General features: G+C 46.1%; 1 protein-coding gene across 1 annotated transcript in view; it reads right to left on the bottom strand.

Moving 5' to 3' along the window:
- Positions 1–12,151, bottom strand: part of CDC73 (cell division cycle 73) — a 405,302-nt gene that overhangs the window by 216,968 nt on the left and 176,183 nt on the right. The window lies entirely within an intron of this gene.

Genomic DNA, 12,151 nt, shown 5'->3' with positions numbered 1-12,151 from the left:
GTGAACAGGGAAATCCTGTCTCTTCATTTCAACTCAATGTGTCAAGGAGACAAACATTTCAATTAAATGGCAGAAGCAAAAAAGCATTCCAGCTGCAAGAGATGAACCAGAATCGACCGCCAACACAACATTCTCTTACTAGAGCTCCATAATTAAAATATCATAGGAACATAATAGCAAAGAGAGACCATAGGACCAATCTAGTCTGCTCATTCATACAATCCCTACTACTCCCTCAGAGATCCCCTTTGCATGTCTCATACGTTCTTGAATTCCACTACCTAAACTGGAAGGCTGTTCCGTACATCCACCGCCTTTCACCCTCATCCCATAACGCCTCGCTCTACAGCAGTGGCTCTCAACCTTTTTCCTATCAGGACACATCTAAGAGATGACGCTCACATGCGTGACCCACTGAACACATGACCATCATGGGACTTAATAGAAGCACATGCTCTGCATCCACAGGAGTCCCCCGCTTGCTAACAATGAGTGCGGAGCAGAACTAAGACATTTCCCTGTACAACTCACCATACAAAAAAGATATTCTGATTCTGGTCTCCTCAATAACAGCAACTCCCTCTGCTAACAGATGCATTGTAAATATACAAACAAACCCCACTCTGTACGTGCCTATCAAACCTGCCATACCTCAGCAGCACTAACTCCAGGAAATGAAACAGCAATAGCCCTGCCCATGAAAAGGCAGCACTTCACCCCCCAGTGCAATATCATACTGAGAAAATACAGCAAATAAGGTTGATACAAACCTCTAGTAAAGTACCTCATCTCAGTCACAAACACAGAGCACAGACAGACCTGCCTTCACCAAATCTACTAGATAAATGAAGCTTGACCGACGTGCCGCAAATGCACAGTAGAGAGCAACTCTACCGCGCATGCGCGGGCAGCACGGTCAGAGATTGCCTGTAACAAAAATGGCGTGGCAAGGAGCAGTAGCGGCGGCGGCACGTGCGAGGGAGGGAGCGACCTCTGGCGAGGTGAGAGCAGTAGCGGCTGCGCGCGAAGGAGGGAGGGAGGGACCTCTGGCGCGGCGAGGAGCAGTAGCGGTGGTGGCGCATGCGAGGAAGGGAGGGAGGGAGCTCCCTCCCCCGGAGATCTTCCGTCTGCGCCATCCGAAGGGGTTGTGAATGAGCTGAGAGGGGGAGTGACTGAGGGGAGAGGGAGACTAGAGGGAGAATGGGGGGGGGGGGGAGGAGGAGGAGAATGAGGGTTAAGGAAATGGACCGAAAAAAAAAAAGGTAATGTAGCCCGTTGTTACGGGCTTAACGGCTACTATAGAATAAGAGACCACAAATTACAAATGCAGAAACAAAAACTGGAATGGAAACCCCAAGATGACCTTCTGCAGGCAATGCAAAACTGGAGAACTAGAAACAGAAAATATTTCCTCCTACACTAAGCAAAGTTCAAAGAAGTAATGCATATTCTGAAAACTGACATAGTATGGCTCTTGTACTCCGTCACTCCCCTCCATGTTCCCATCACCCCTCACTTCTTCCAAATACTCAATCATTCCTATCCAACATTCCCAACACCCCCAACCCCACATCCTCTTCCCCATGCTCCCCCTCTCCCCTGTTCAACACTTTCTGCCCTTCACTCCCTAGGATACCTCTGACCACCTCTTTCCTTCCCCTTCCTGCTCAGCACCCCCAACTCCCCCAACCCAGCCACTCCACACCTCCATCGCTCCACATCCATCTCTTCCCTGCTCAGCAGCCCCAAACCTCAGGAACCCCAACCTCCTTTCCCCTCACTGACTCCCTATCTTCCCACACCTTCCTGCCCAGTGCATTTCCCCCTTCGCCTGGCTCCCAGCCAGCAAAAAAGACGTGTCCAATCCAGAGTCTCCCTCCCTAATTATCAGCAGCAGATGAAGGCAAGAAGCACTGAGGAGAGGAAGATGAGGAGGCAGCAGCAGATCTACAGAGCATGCACATTTCTCCCTTATGCTTCTGCTTTCACATCCAGGCCCCATGGGGTAAAGAGCACATCAGCAGCCTCACTGGCAGGTCAGGCAGGGGAAGATAAAGTTGGTGTCCTGCTGGGCCCATATGAACAGGAGTTGCTGATATCGCGCTCTGATCTGGGTGAAGGAGGATGGAACAACTTCCCTCTGACCAGGAAGAGAAGGAAGCAAGAGCAGCTTCCTGTCATACCCAACGAAAGAGAAGTCAGCCAACTCCTGCCCAGACTGATGAGGAAAGATCAGTCTTCTGTTGTGTCTGAGACCCACCTCCCAGGACTTCGAGACACACCTGTTGAGAACCACTGTTCTAGAGCTTCCATTGCATTAATACCATGGAGATATTTAAATGTCTCTATCCCATCTCCTCTTTTCTTTCCTCCTGGGTATACATGTTTAGATTTTTTTAAACCCTTTATTTAACAAAGCTTGCAGACCTATAACATTACAGCTGTGATGTATAACAAGAATTGAGCATGAACAATAGATTCTGACTGCTTTTCAACAAAGACCACTGACCATTTTAGTAGCCATCCTTTGGACCATGTTCATCCAGTTTATATCCTTTTGAAGATGAGGGCTTCAGAAATGTACACAGGATTTCAAATGATGTCTTTACCAGGGACTTACAAAACAGACTGGAAGGTGGTCTGTCAAAGCCAGAAGGCAAATAGAGAAGACGACAGACCAGTCACCTTAGGTGGGGATAATTTATATGCACATATAGCTTGATAAAAGAGCCCAACGCTGGCCGAGTTTCGCACAAGGCTGCTTCAGGGGCTAAAACAAAACAGTGAGGTAAATCTAAATAAGAAAAAAATGTGTAAAACCACAGACTAACTCCTTTCTATAGAAAGACATGCTGGATTGACGAAAACGAATCATTAACGTACTGCGATATCAAACATTGTAATAGACTACTCGGGTGGGGGGATAATAGCCATGTTTAGTGCAATATAATCATGAGCCAAAAGATTGACTATACTCACTGTAGTCATGACAGATTAAACTTGTACGGTGTGCTGTATGCATCAGTCTCTTGGTTCAATTGCTAAACTTTACAAAATTAGCACGACAATCGATGTAAAATGCACAGAAAAATATATCAATGAATGATTTAATTTGACTTAAAATCTGCATATTTTGTTCCTAAAAATTAAGAAATCATTGTGGAGCGATACAAGTGCCCTTGTATTGATTAATTTAATTTTTTAATTATTTATCACTCCACAATGATTCTTCAATCCAGCATGTCTTTCTATAGACCGTATTTACACTTGTAAAATGGAGTTACCCCACAATCAGGTCGATACAGTTATGCCGCGTTAGAAAGAGTGCGGCAGTGCAGGGCGCACCCTCGTTCCCCGCACGCACAGTTCTCTTCACATATCGCTCGATACTCTATTCAAATTGCTTGCAAATGCAAGCCGCGTCTGCGAAGCGTTAGGCCCGCGCAACCCATTTTACTGTATAGATGCTTAATACAGTGCCTATACAGTATCCTGAGTGCGCTGGTACCTGTCATTTCAACTGACATTTGAAATGACAGGTACCAGGAAGTGGATGGTTTTCCCCCTCCCGAAGCAAGGCGGGAAGGGGGAAACCATCAAAACTAAAACAACCAAAACTAAAACAAAAGTTGTTATATATATATATATATATATATATATATATATATATATATATATATACACACACACCTAGATGTCACTTTCCGAATTCCCCATCTCCACGCGCGTTCATCCAGGTGGCGGCGGGAGCCGGCGAGCGGGTGGGCACCCATTCATCCAGGCGGCGGCGGGAGGCGGCGGGCGGGTGGGCGTTCATCCAGGCGGAGAGAGCCGGCAGCAAAAGCGGCCTCCAGCAGCCCCCGCCGGCAGTGAATGAATGCACGCCTGTTTACACCCGTGCAATTTCGGTGCTCAAGGCGTGACGTCACGACGCTTGATGTCACGGCATGCGACTGTCTTGAGCACCGAAATTGCACGGCCGTAAACAAGTGTGCATTCATTCACTGCCGGCGGGGGCTGCTGGATGCCGCTTTCGCCGCTGGCTCCCTCCGCCTGGATGAACGGACGCCCACCCGCCTGCCGGCTCCCGCCGCCTGGATAAACGCGCGCCCACCCGCCCGCCGGCTCCCGCCGCCGCCTGGATGAACGGGCGCCCACCCGCCCGCCGGCTCCCGCCGCCGCCTGGATGAACGGGCGCCAACCCGCCCGCCGCCTCAAGCATTCTTCCGGCTTCTGTTGTCTTACTACCTGTTTGGCCGCCTTAAGATCATCAGATACCAGCACCCAGATCTCATTCTTGTTTCATGCACAGAATTACACACTTTATACTGTACCTTTCTCTTGGGATTTTGCAGTCCAGATGCATGACCCTACATTTTAGTATTAAATCTCAGCTGCCAGATAGACCATTCCTCAGGCTTTACTAGATCCACCTGTGACGGGTTAATATGCCAGTCAGGGGAGGTAGAATAAAGCTAGGAACAAAATCTCCCTGGAACCAAAGTTCTAGAAGGAGGGGGAAGATTACCCAGGGGACACAGAGTCAAGCATATACACTGGTGGCTTTCCCTTTAACCATAGAGACAAACACAGGTGTGGGAGATTAAGGGTGGAACTTCCCCAGAGCCAATCAGCGGGCAGAGGAGGAGGAGTTTGTAGAGTATAAAAGGGACTCCCTAACCCAGCAGTCTCAGTCTCCCTAACCCAGCAGTCTCAGTCTCCTGCTGGGGACTGAAGGAGAAGGACGATGCTACCTGCTGTGCTGCAAGACTGGAACTTTGGTGCTCCTGTTAAGATGGATGACTGGTGTGACTTCCAGGAAGGTGAGCCGGGAGATACAGGCTGTTTGACTGTCCGGATGTACAGACTTAAAAGGATATTGTTTGAGAGTCTGCCTGTGGGTGGTTGTACCTTTGGGGGAAGAGTTGATATCCCAGAGGTACGGAGGGAGGTGGCAGTTAGGCCCATGGGGCCAGACTTTGGACTTTGAGATGAACTTCTGAAGCCAGCCTTTGGAAATTGAGTTGCTGGCTCAGTGGGAAGGGCTTCTGCTTTCCATTCAGGCTGGGAGGGTTCAAACCCTGCCTGAGGATTTGTAAAGATAAATAACCTTGAACTTCTATTTGAGTTTTTGAATGGTCAGGAAAGCTTGTTCAGGGATTGGACCCTGGAACTGACGCAATTGACGGTGTACGGACCGGTGAAAGTGTCACACCACCACACTTTCGAGTGTCTCCCCTTTAGCACATATCGATCATAAGAATCAAACACTGCCAGAAGACTGAAAAGTATCCATTGACTGATCATATTCAGAGCCTTGGCAGAGGTGTAAATTTGTTAGAAAATGGACTATTGAGTGTTGACTTCAATATTAAAACTCCAAGCTATCAGACCACACCCAAGGAAATTCCACTTATGCACATCCATAATGAAGTAGATGAGTTTGTTCTGAAATATCTCTTTTCATTAGAGATGAATCTATCTCCTACTGAGACTGGCAGTCAGAATTGAAGGACAGGAGTTATCATCTGATTGATCCTCAAACAACTTAAGTGTAACCAGTGGAGTATTAAGAACACAGAATTCTTGTGTTCAAAGATTCATGAACCCAGAGTTATGGTTTATTTTTCCACACTGAAGTTAGTAACATGGATTTTGCACAAGCAATGAATGATAAGAGTTGCATGTTTTAGGGATATAACTCAGAGGAAGCAAGCATGCCCATAACAGTACTCACAGAATTAAAATGTTTTAGCTGTTGAAGAACCTAACAGATATGCAGGTTTTACAAACTGAAATTAAAAATAATTTAAGATGTGCACTGTAAAAGCTGTACCCAATGATACAAAACACTTGCATGCTTGCATAAAAAAAATGGGTGTGGAAAGTAAAGGGGAAAATGAATTTAAAACAGTTTTAAACCACAAGAAAGGAACTAATCCCTAAGACCCCTACTGACCTAAATTGTGGGATGAACCTCAGAGGTGTACATGAAATAAAAATTGTGTTACAATATCAAGTAGGAAAGATTTCCTAGAATTCAGAGAAGGAATAGATTTGGGTTATAAAAATCTTGCATCCATATGTACCTATTAGATTGAAAAACTGGCACTGTGCTGGTTTAAAAACACCATTATTTGCTTAGATCATACACGAGAAAGGAAGAGCACGGAGAACAATTCATGAGCAATCAAATATACAGGACATAACTGGAATACAATTCAATTTTCTAGATATTTTATGTGAAATTTTTATGCACTATAATTAAGTTTGGAATTGTCATTCTAGGTTTTAAAACATTCAAATGGTCGAGACTACACATACATATCTATTGGTAGATCACATCTTTTTCCACTAAGTAGACAGTCAAAATTTGTGCCATACAACATTTGACCCTTAAATCTGGCAATCCTGATTTCACATAAATACTGACCCTTTTTTGGCCTCTTGATGTTAATATTTGGATTTTCAGAAGGCGTTTGACATTAGTCTTAAATTTTTAAACTCTGCAGGTGACCAGAAGTTATTATGCACAACAGAAAACCTTTATGGGACAGATGGACTCTCCTCTGTCTGGGGCCTAAATATCCTGTTTTGAAGCATGAGAAAATCTTGTTGCAAATATCCCTAGATATTTATTAGCATAGAATGCTTAAGAATTTTGAAGAGGGGCCTCTAAAAATTGGCTATATTTAAGATGTGCAGTGTTCAAGAAAAGGCAAATCCTACCAATATCAAAAATACATCTAACAAAATAATCAAAGGCAATATTGAAATTTACCATGTGAATTATGTTATGCCATAGAAACTCCTACCAGGATAAGCTCCATTTAAAATAAAAATAAAAACCTGAAACTCTTAATAAAAGAATTAATCAGATGTTCATAAAGATTCTTAAAAATCATAAACACAACATAAGAACATAAGAAAATGCCATACTGGGTCAGACCAAGGGTCCATCAAGCCCAGCATCCTGTTTCCAACAGTGGCCAATCCAGGCCATAAGAACCTGGCAAGTACCCAAAAACTAAGTCTATTCCATGTTGCCATTGCTAATGGCAGTGGCTATTCTCTAAGTGAACTTAATAGCAGGTAATGGACTTAGCAAAATTGCTTACCTTGTAATAGGTGTTATCCCAGGACAGCAGGATGTAGTCCTCACATATGGGTGACATCGGTAATGGAGCCCTATGTACGGAAAACTTCTGTAAAAGTTTCTATGAAACTTTTGACTGGCACCAGAGTGCCTACTGAGCATGCCCAGCATGTCATGATATTCCCTGCCACAGGGGTCTCCCTTTAGTCTTTGTTTGTAGCAAATAGCGTTAGCCAAAAATAAAATAATAAAACGTATCGGACCCAACTCCGCGGGGTGGCGGGTGGGTTTCGTGAGGACTACATCCTGCTGTCCTGGGATAACACCTATTACAAGGTAAGCAATTTTGCTTTATCCCAGGACAAGCAGGATGCTAGTCCTCACATATGGGTGATTAGCAAGCTAGAGGCTGATTCATTTGGTGCTGAAATGACCGTAAGGTATTGTTATTGAAATGAATCAGTCGAAATCACAGCAGGTTGGATGTAGAAGGAGTTGGGATTAAACTGGAAACAAGTTCTTTAAGACGGATTGTCCATATGCTGAATCTTGTCTTCCCTCTTTGTCTAGACAGTAGTGAGCTGCAAAGGTGTGAAGAGAACTCCATGTTGCTGCTTTACAAATGTCCAGAATAGGTACAGAGCGAAGGTGTGCTACTGAAGTTGACATTGCTCTGACTGAATGTGCTTTTACTCGCCCTTGGAGAGTAAGGCCTGCTTTTTCATAACAAAATTGTATGCAATCTGCTAGCCAGTTTGACAGAGTATGCTTACCCACTGCCTTACCTGGTTTGTTTGGATCATAGGACACAAACAGTTGATTTGATTTTCTTTGGGCTGTAGTGCGGTTTAAATAGAAAGATAACGCACGTTTACAGTCCAAAGTGTGTAAGGCTCTCTCTCCCTGGTGAGAGTGAGGCCTAGGAAAGAATGTAGGTAAAACTATGGTTTGGTTCAAATGAAATTCCGTGACAACCTTAGGAAGGAATTTTGGATGTGTACGGAGGACTACTCTGTCATGAAGGAACTTCGTGAAGGGTTCGTAAGTTACTAGTGCTTGTAGTTCACTGACCCTTCTAGCTGATGTAATGGCTATGAGAAATACCGTTTTCCAAGTAAGGAATTTAAGGTCACAGGTATTTATGGGTTCAAATGGAGAACGCATAAGCTTGGTTAAAACTACGTTCAGGTCCCATTGAATGCTTGGGGAATGAACTGGAGGTTTAATGTGAGTTAGGCCTCTCATGAATTTACTGACGAGAGGCTGCGTGGAGATCGATGCATCTCCTAGCTTGTTATGATAAGCTGAGATTGCACTCAAGTGTACCCTTACCGATGACGTCTTAAGACCAGAGTCTGAGAGATGGTAAAGGTAATCTAGTAGCGAGGTAGTGGGGCAAGTGAAAGGATCTAAATCTTTCTGAGTGCACCATAAAGTAAATCTTTTCCATTTGTAGGAGTAATTCTTTCTAGTGGAGGGTTTACGTGCAGCTATTAGTACCTGAGATATACTAGTTGAAAGGTTGAATGGTTGTAAGATCAGGCTTTCAACATCCATGCTGTCAGGGACAGGGATTGAAGGTTGGGATGGCGCAACTGACCCTGTTCCTGAGTTATGAGATTGGGAGCTACTCCCAGGCGAATTGGATCCCTGACTGAGAGATCTAGCAGTGTGGGGAACCATACTTGTCGAGGCCAATATGGGGCTATGAGTATCATGGACCCCTTGTCCTGTTGTAGCTTTACTAATGTTTTGGTTATGAGCGGTATTGGTGGATACGCGTATAACAGGCCTGAGTTCCAATGGCGGGCAAACGCGTCCTTTGGTAAGCTGTTCTGCCGGAAGAGGAGAGAGCAGTAATTGTTCACCTTGTAGTTCAGATGTGACGCAAAGAGATCTATTGTTGGTTGACCCCAGCGTTGAAATATCTTGATTGCTAACGCTGGGTCGAGGGACCACTCGTGTGGTTGAAAGTGACGGCTGAGGCGATCCGCTACTGTGTTGTGGATGCCTGCTAGGTAGGTGGCCCGTAGTAGGATTGAGTGTGCTAGGGCCCAGTCCCATATTTGAGCCGCTTCCTGGCAAAGGAGGTACGAGCCCGTACCACCCTGTTTGTTGATGTACCACATGGCTACTGTATTGTCCGTTTGGATCAGAACAGTCTTGTGTGAAAGGCAGTCCTTGAATGCATATAGAGCATAGCGTATAGCTCGAAGCTCCAGGAAATTTATCTGAAAGGAGGCTTCTTGCTTTGTCCACTTGCCCTGTGTTTTCAGATGAGCAATGTGCGCTCCCCATCCCAAGGTGGACGCATCTGTAGTTAAAGTCACTTGTGAAACTGGTTGTTGGAAAGGTAGGCCTTTGAGCAAGTTGATTGGTGATGTCCACCAGAGAAGGGAATACTTCAGCTCTGGTGTTATCTGGATGTGAGTGGACAGTGGTTGAATGGCTTGAATCCATTGAGATTTGAGTGTCCATTGCATTAGTCGCATGGTCAGTCTGGCCATGGGAGTGACGTGAACTGTTGAGGCCATGTGTCCGAGTAGGATGAGGCACTGATGAGCTGTGACTGTATATTGATTGCGAATAGAATGTACTAGGAGAACGAGCGATTGAGCCCGGTCTTCCGGAAGAAAAGCCTTTGCTGTGATGGTGTTGAGATCTGCACCTATGAACTGCAACTGGTGAGATGGTGTGAGCTGGGATTTGTCGTAATTGATGAGAAATCCCAAGGAGTGAAGCAATCTTATTGTGAGATGGAGAGAAGTGACAGCTCCGCTCTGTGTATGACTCTTGATGAGCCAATCGTCCAAGTAGGGGAACACATGTACTTGTTGCTTGTGAAGATGTGCCACCGCTACTGCTAGACACTTTGTGAACACTCGAGGTGCTGAGGCAAGGCCGAAAGGTAGCACCCTGTATTGGAAGTGTTGACCTTGTACCAGAAATCGGAGGAACTGTCGATGAGGTGGAAATATGGGAATGTGAGCGTAAGCGTCTTGAAGATCCAGAGAGCAGAGCCAATCTCCTTTTTGAAGAAGAGGTAGCATGGTGCCTAAGGACACCATCCTGAATTTTTCCTTCCTTAAAAATTTGTTGAGATTTCTTAGGTCCAGGATAGGACGTAGACCCCCGGTTTTCTTTGGAATGAGGAAATATCGGGAGTAGAATCCTGTGCCCCACTGAGGCCTGGGAACTCTTTCGATGGCCCTGGCAGTCAGGAGGGTAGATAATTCTGCTTGCAGGATTGTGTAATGATGAGACACTGTCCAAGACGGCATAGGGGGATTGTCTTTTGGTACAGTGAGGAAGTCCAAGTGGTACCCCTGAGATATGATTGAGAGTACCCATTGGTCCGTAGTGATGGAGGTCCAAGTTTGAAGATGGTGAGCAACTCGGCCTCCAACCGGTACTTGTGGATAGGGATTTTGATAATGACTCATGCCCTCTGGTTGAACTTCAAAATCCGGAAGTGGACGCCGCAGGCGGAGGTTGTTGAGGCCTAGCAGGTCTTTGGCGAGGCTGAGACCGTTGAGCAGGTCTTTGTTGTCTGGGCCTGGCTACTGGTGGATAATACCGCCTAGGGCGGTAATATGGCTTTCTTTGTTCCCTTCTTGGAGGCCTCCTTGAAGGTTGATGTACCTCTTGTGGCAGCTGAGAAAGCTGTTTGAGGGTTTCTGTATGGTCCTTGATGGTGGCTACTGCCTCCTTGACCTTATCGCCAAAGAGGTTCTCCCCTAAGCAGGGCAGGTCCGCCAAGCGCTCCTGTACCTCTGGTCTCAGCTCTGAAGATTTAAGCCAGGCCCATCTTCTCGCTGTTATTCCAGCTGCAGATAATCTGGAGGTTGTCTCGAATGAATCATACGTGGCCCGAACCTCGTGTTTCCCTGCCTCTAGGCCCTTATGTACTAGGTTTTGAAAACCTTCCTGAAGATGGTCAGGTAACTGCTGAGACAGGGATTCCACTTGCTTCCATAGGTCACGCTGGTACTGGTTCATAAAAAGCTGGTATGAATTTATTCTAGCTACCAGCATCGCAGCTTGGAAGATTTTCCGACCAAGATTGTCCAAGAACCTATTATCCTTTCCAGGAGGTATGGAGGCGTGTTGCTTTAATCTTTTGGCCTTCTTTTGGGCCGACTCGACCACCACTGACTGGTGCGGTAGTTGAGTTTTTTGGAACCCCGGGATGGGTTGTACTAGGTAAGTGGCATCCGCCCGCTTATTAACAGCTGCCACCGACCCAGGGTGTTCCCATATCCTGTACATAAGTTCTTGTAAAACTTCATGAACAGGAATAGCAAGAATTTCCTTGGGAGGGTCCACGAATTGAAGCACCTCCAAGGTTTTTTGCCTGCTGTCCACTTCAGAGATGAGAGAAAAGGGAATTGTTTGAGACATCTCCTTAATAAAGTTGGAGAAAGAGAGATCCTCCGGTGGTGACTTTCTTCTATCTTCTGGGGGAGAAGGCTCAGAAAGGAGGTCTTCATCCGAGGAGAAATCTTCGTCACTATCATCCAGAGGGAGCTCCAACGGCCTAGTAGGCTTAGTTGGCATTTCAGAAAGTGGAGTCTGAGGTCTGAGGGGTGGTGGGACACCCGAAGGACCTGGTATTGGCTCTTGACTGTCATCTACATCTATAGGTTGTGGTGGAGATGAGAAGCAATGTATTAGTGAGTCCAGCTTGTCCATTAAAGGTTGAAAAATGGACTCTTGAAAAGGCATCGAGGGTGCCATCGGGATCGATGGCCGTGGTGGAATCGATGGTACCCGGGGAATCGGCAATGCTGAATCCGGTGGCTGCGGCCTAGGTAGAACCGGTAATGGAATCGGCGCCATCGAGGAGAGCGGTGATTTCCTTGGCATCGGTAGTGAAGGAATCGGTGATGGAACCGGAGATCCTCCTATGACCGGTGTCGATGGCAGAACCGGAGTGGCAGGCCGTGGCATCGCCTCGATAAAGGCATCCTTAACCGCTTGACGTATGTAATTGTCAAGTTCCGCCCGCATGGATGATGTGAACAGAGCACCCATGGGGGGAGGCGGTGGCGGCGA

The sequence above is a fragment of the Rhinatrema bivittatum genome, chromosome 10 (assembly GCF_901001135.1).
Source record: "Rhinatrema bivittatum chromosome 10, aRhiBiv1.1, whole genome shotgun sequence".
Taxonomy (NCBI): domain Eukaryota; kingdom Metazoa; phylum Chordata; class Amphibia; order Gymnophiona; family Rhinatrematidae; genus Rhinatrema; species Rhinatrema bivittatum.
The sequence above is the reverse complement of the archived record's forward strand: the minus strand, read 5'-3'. Positions and strand labels throughout refer to the sequence as shown.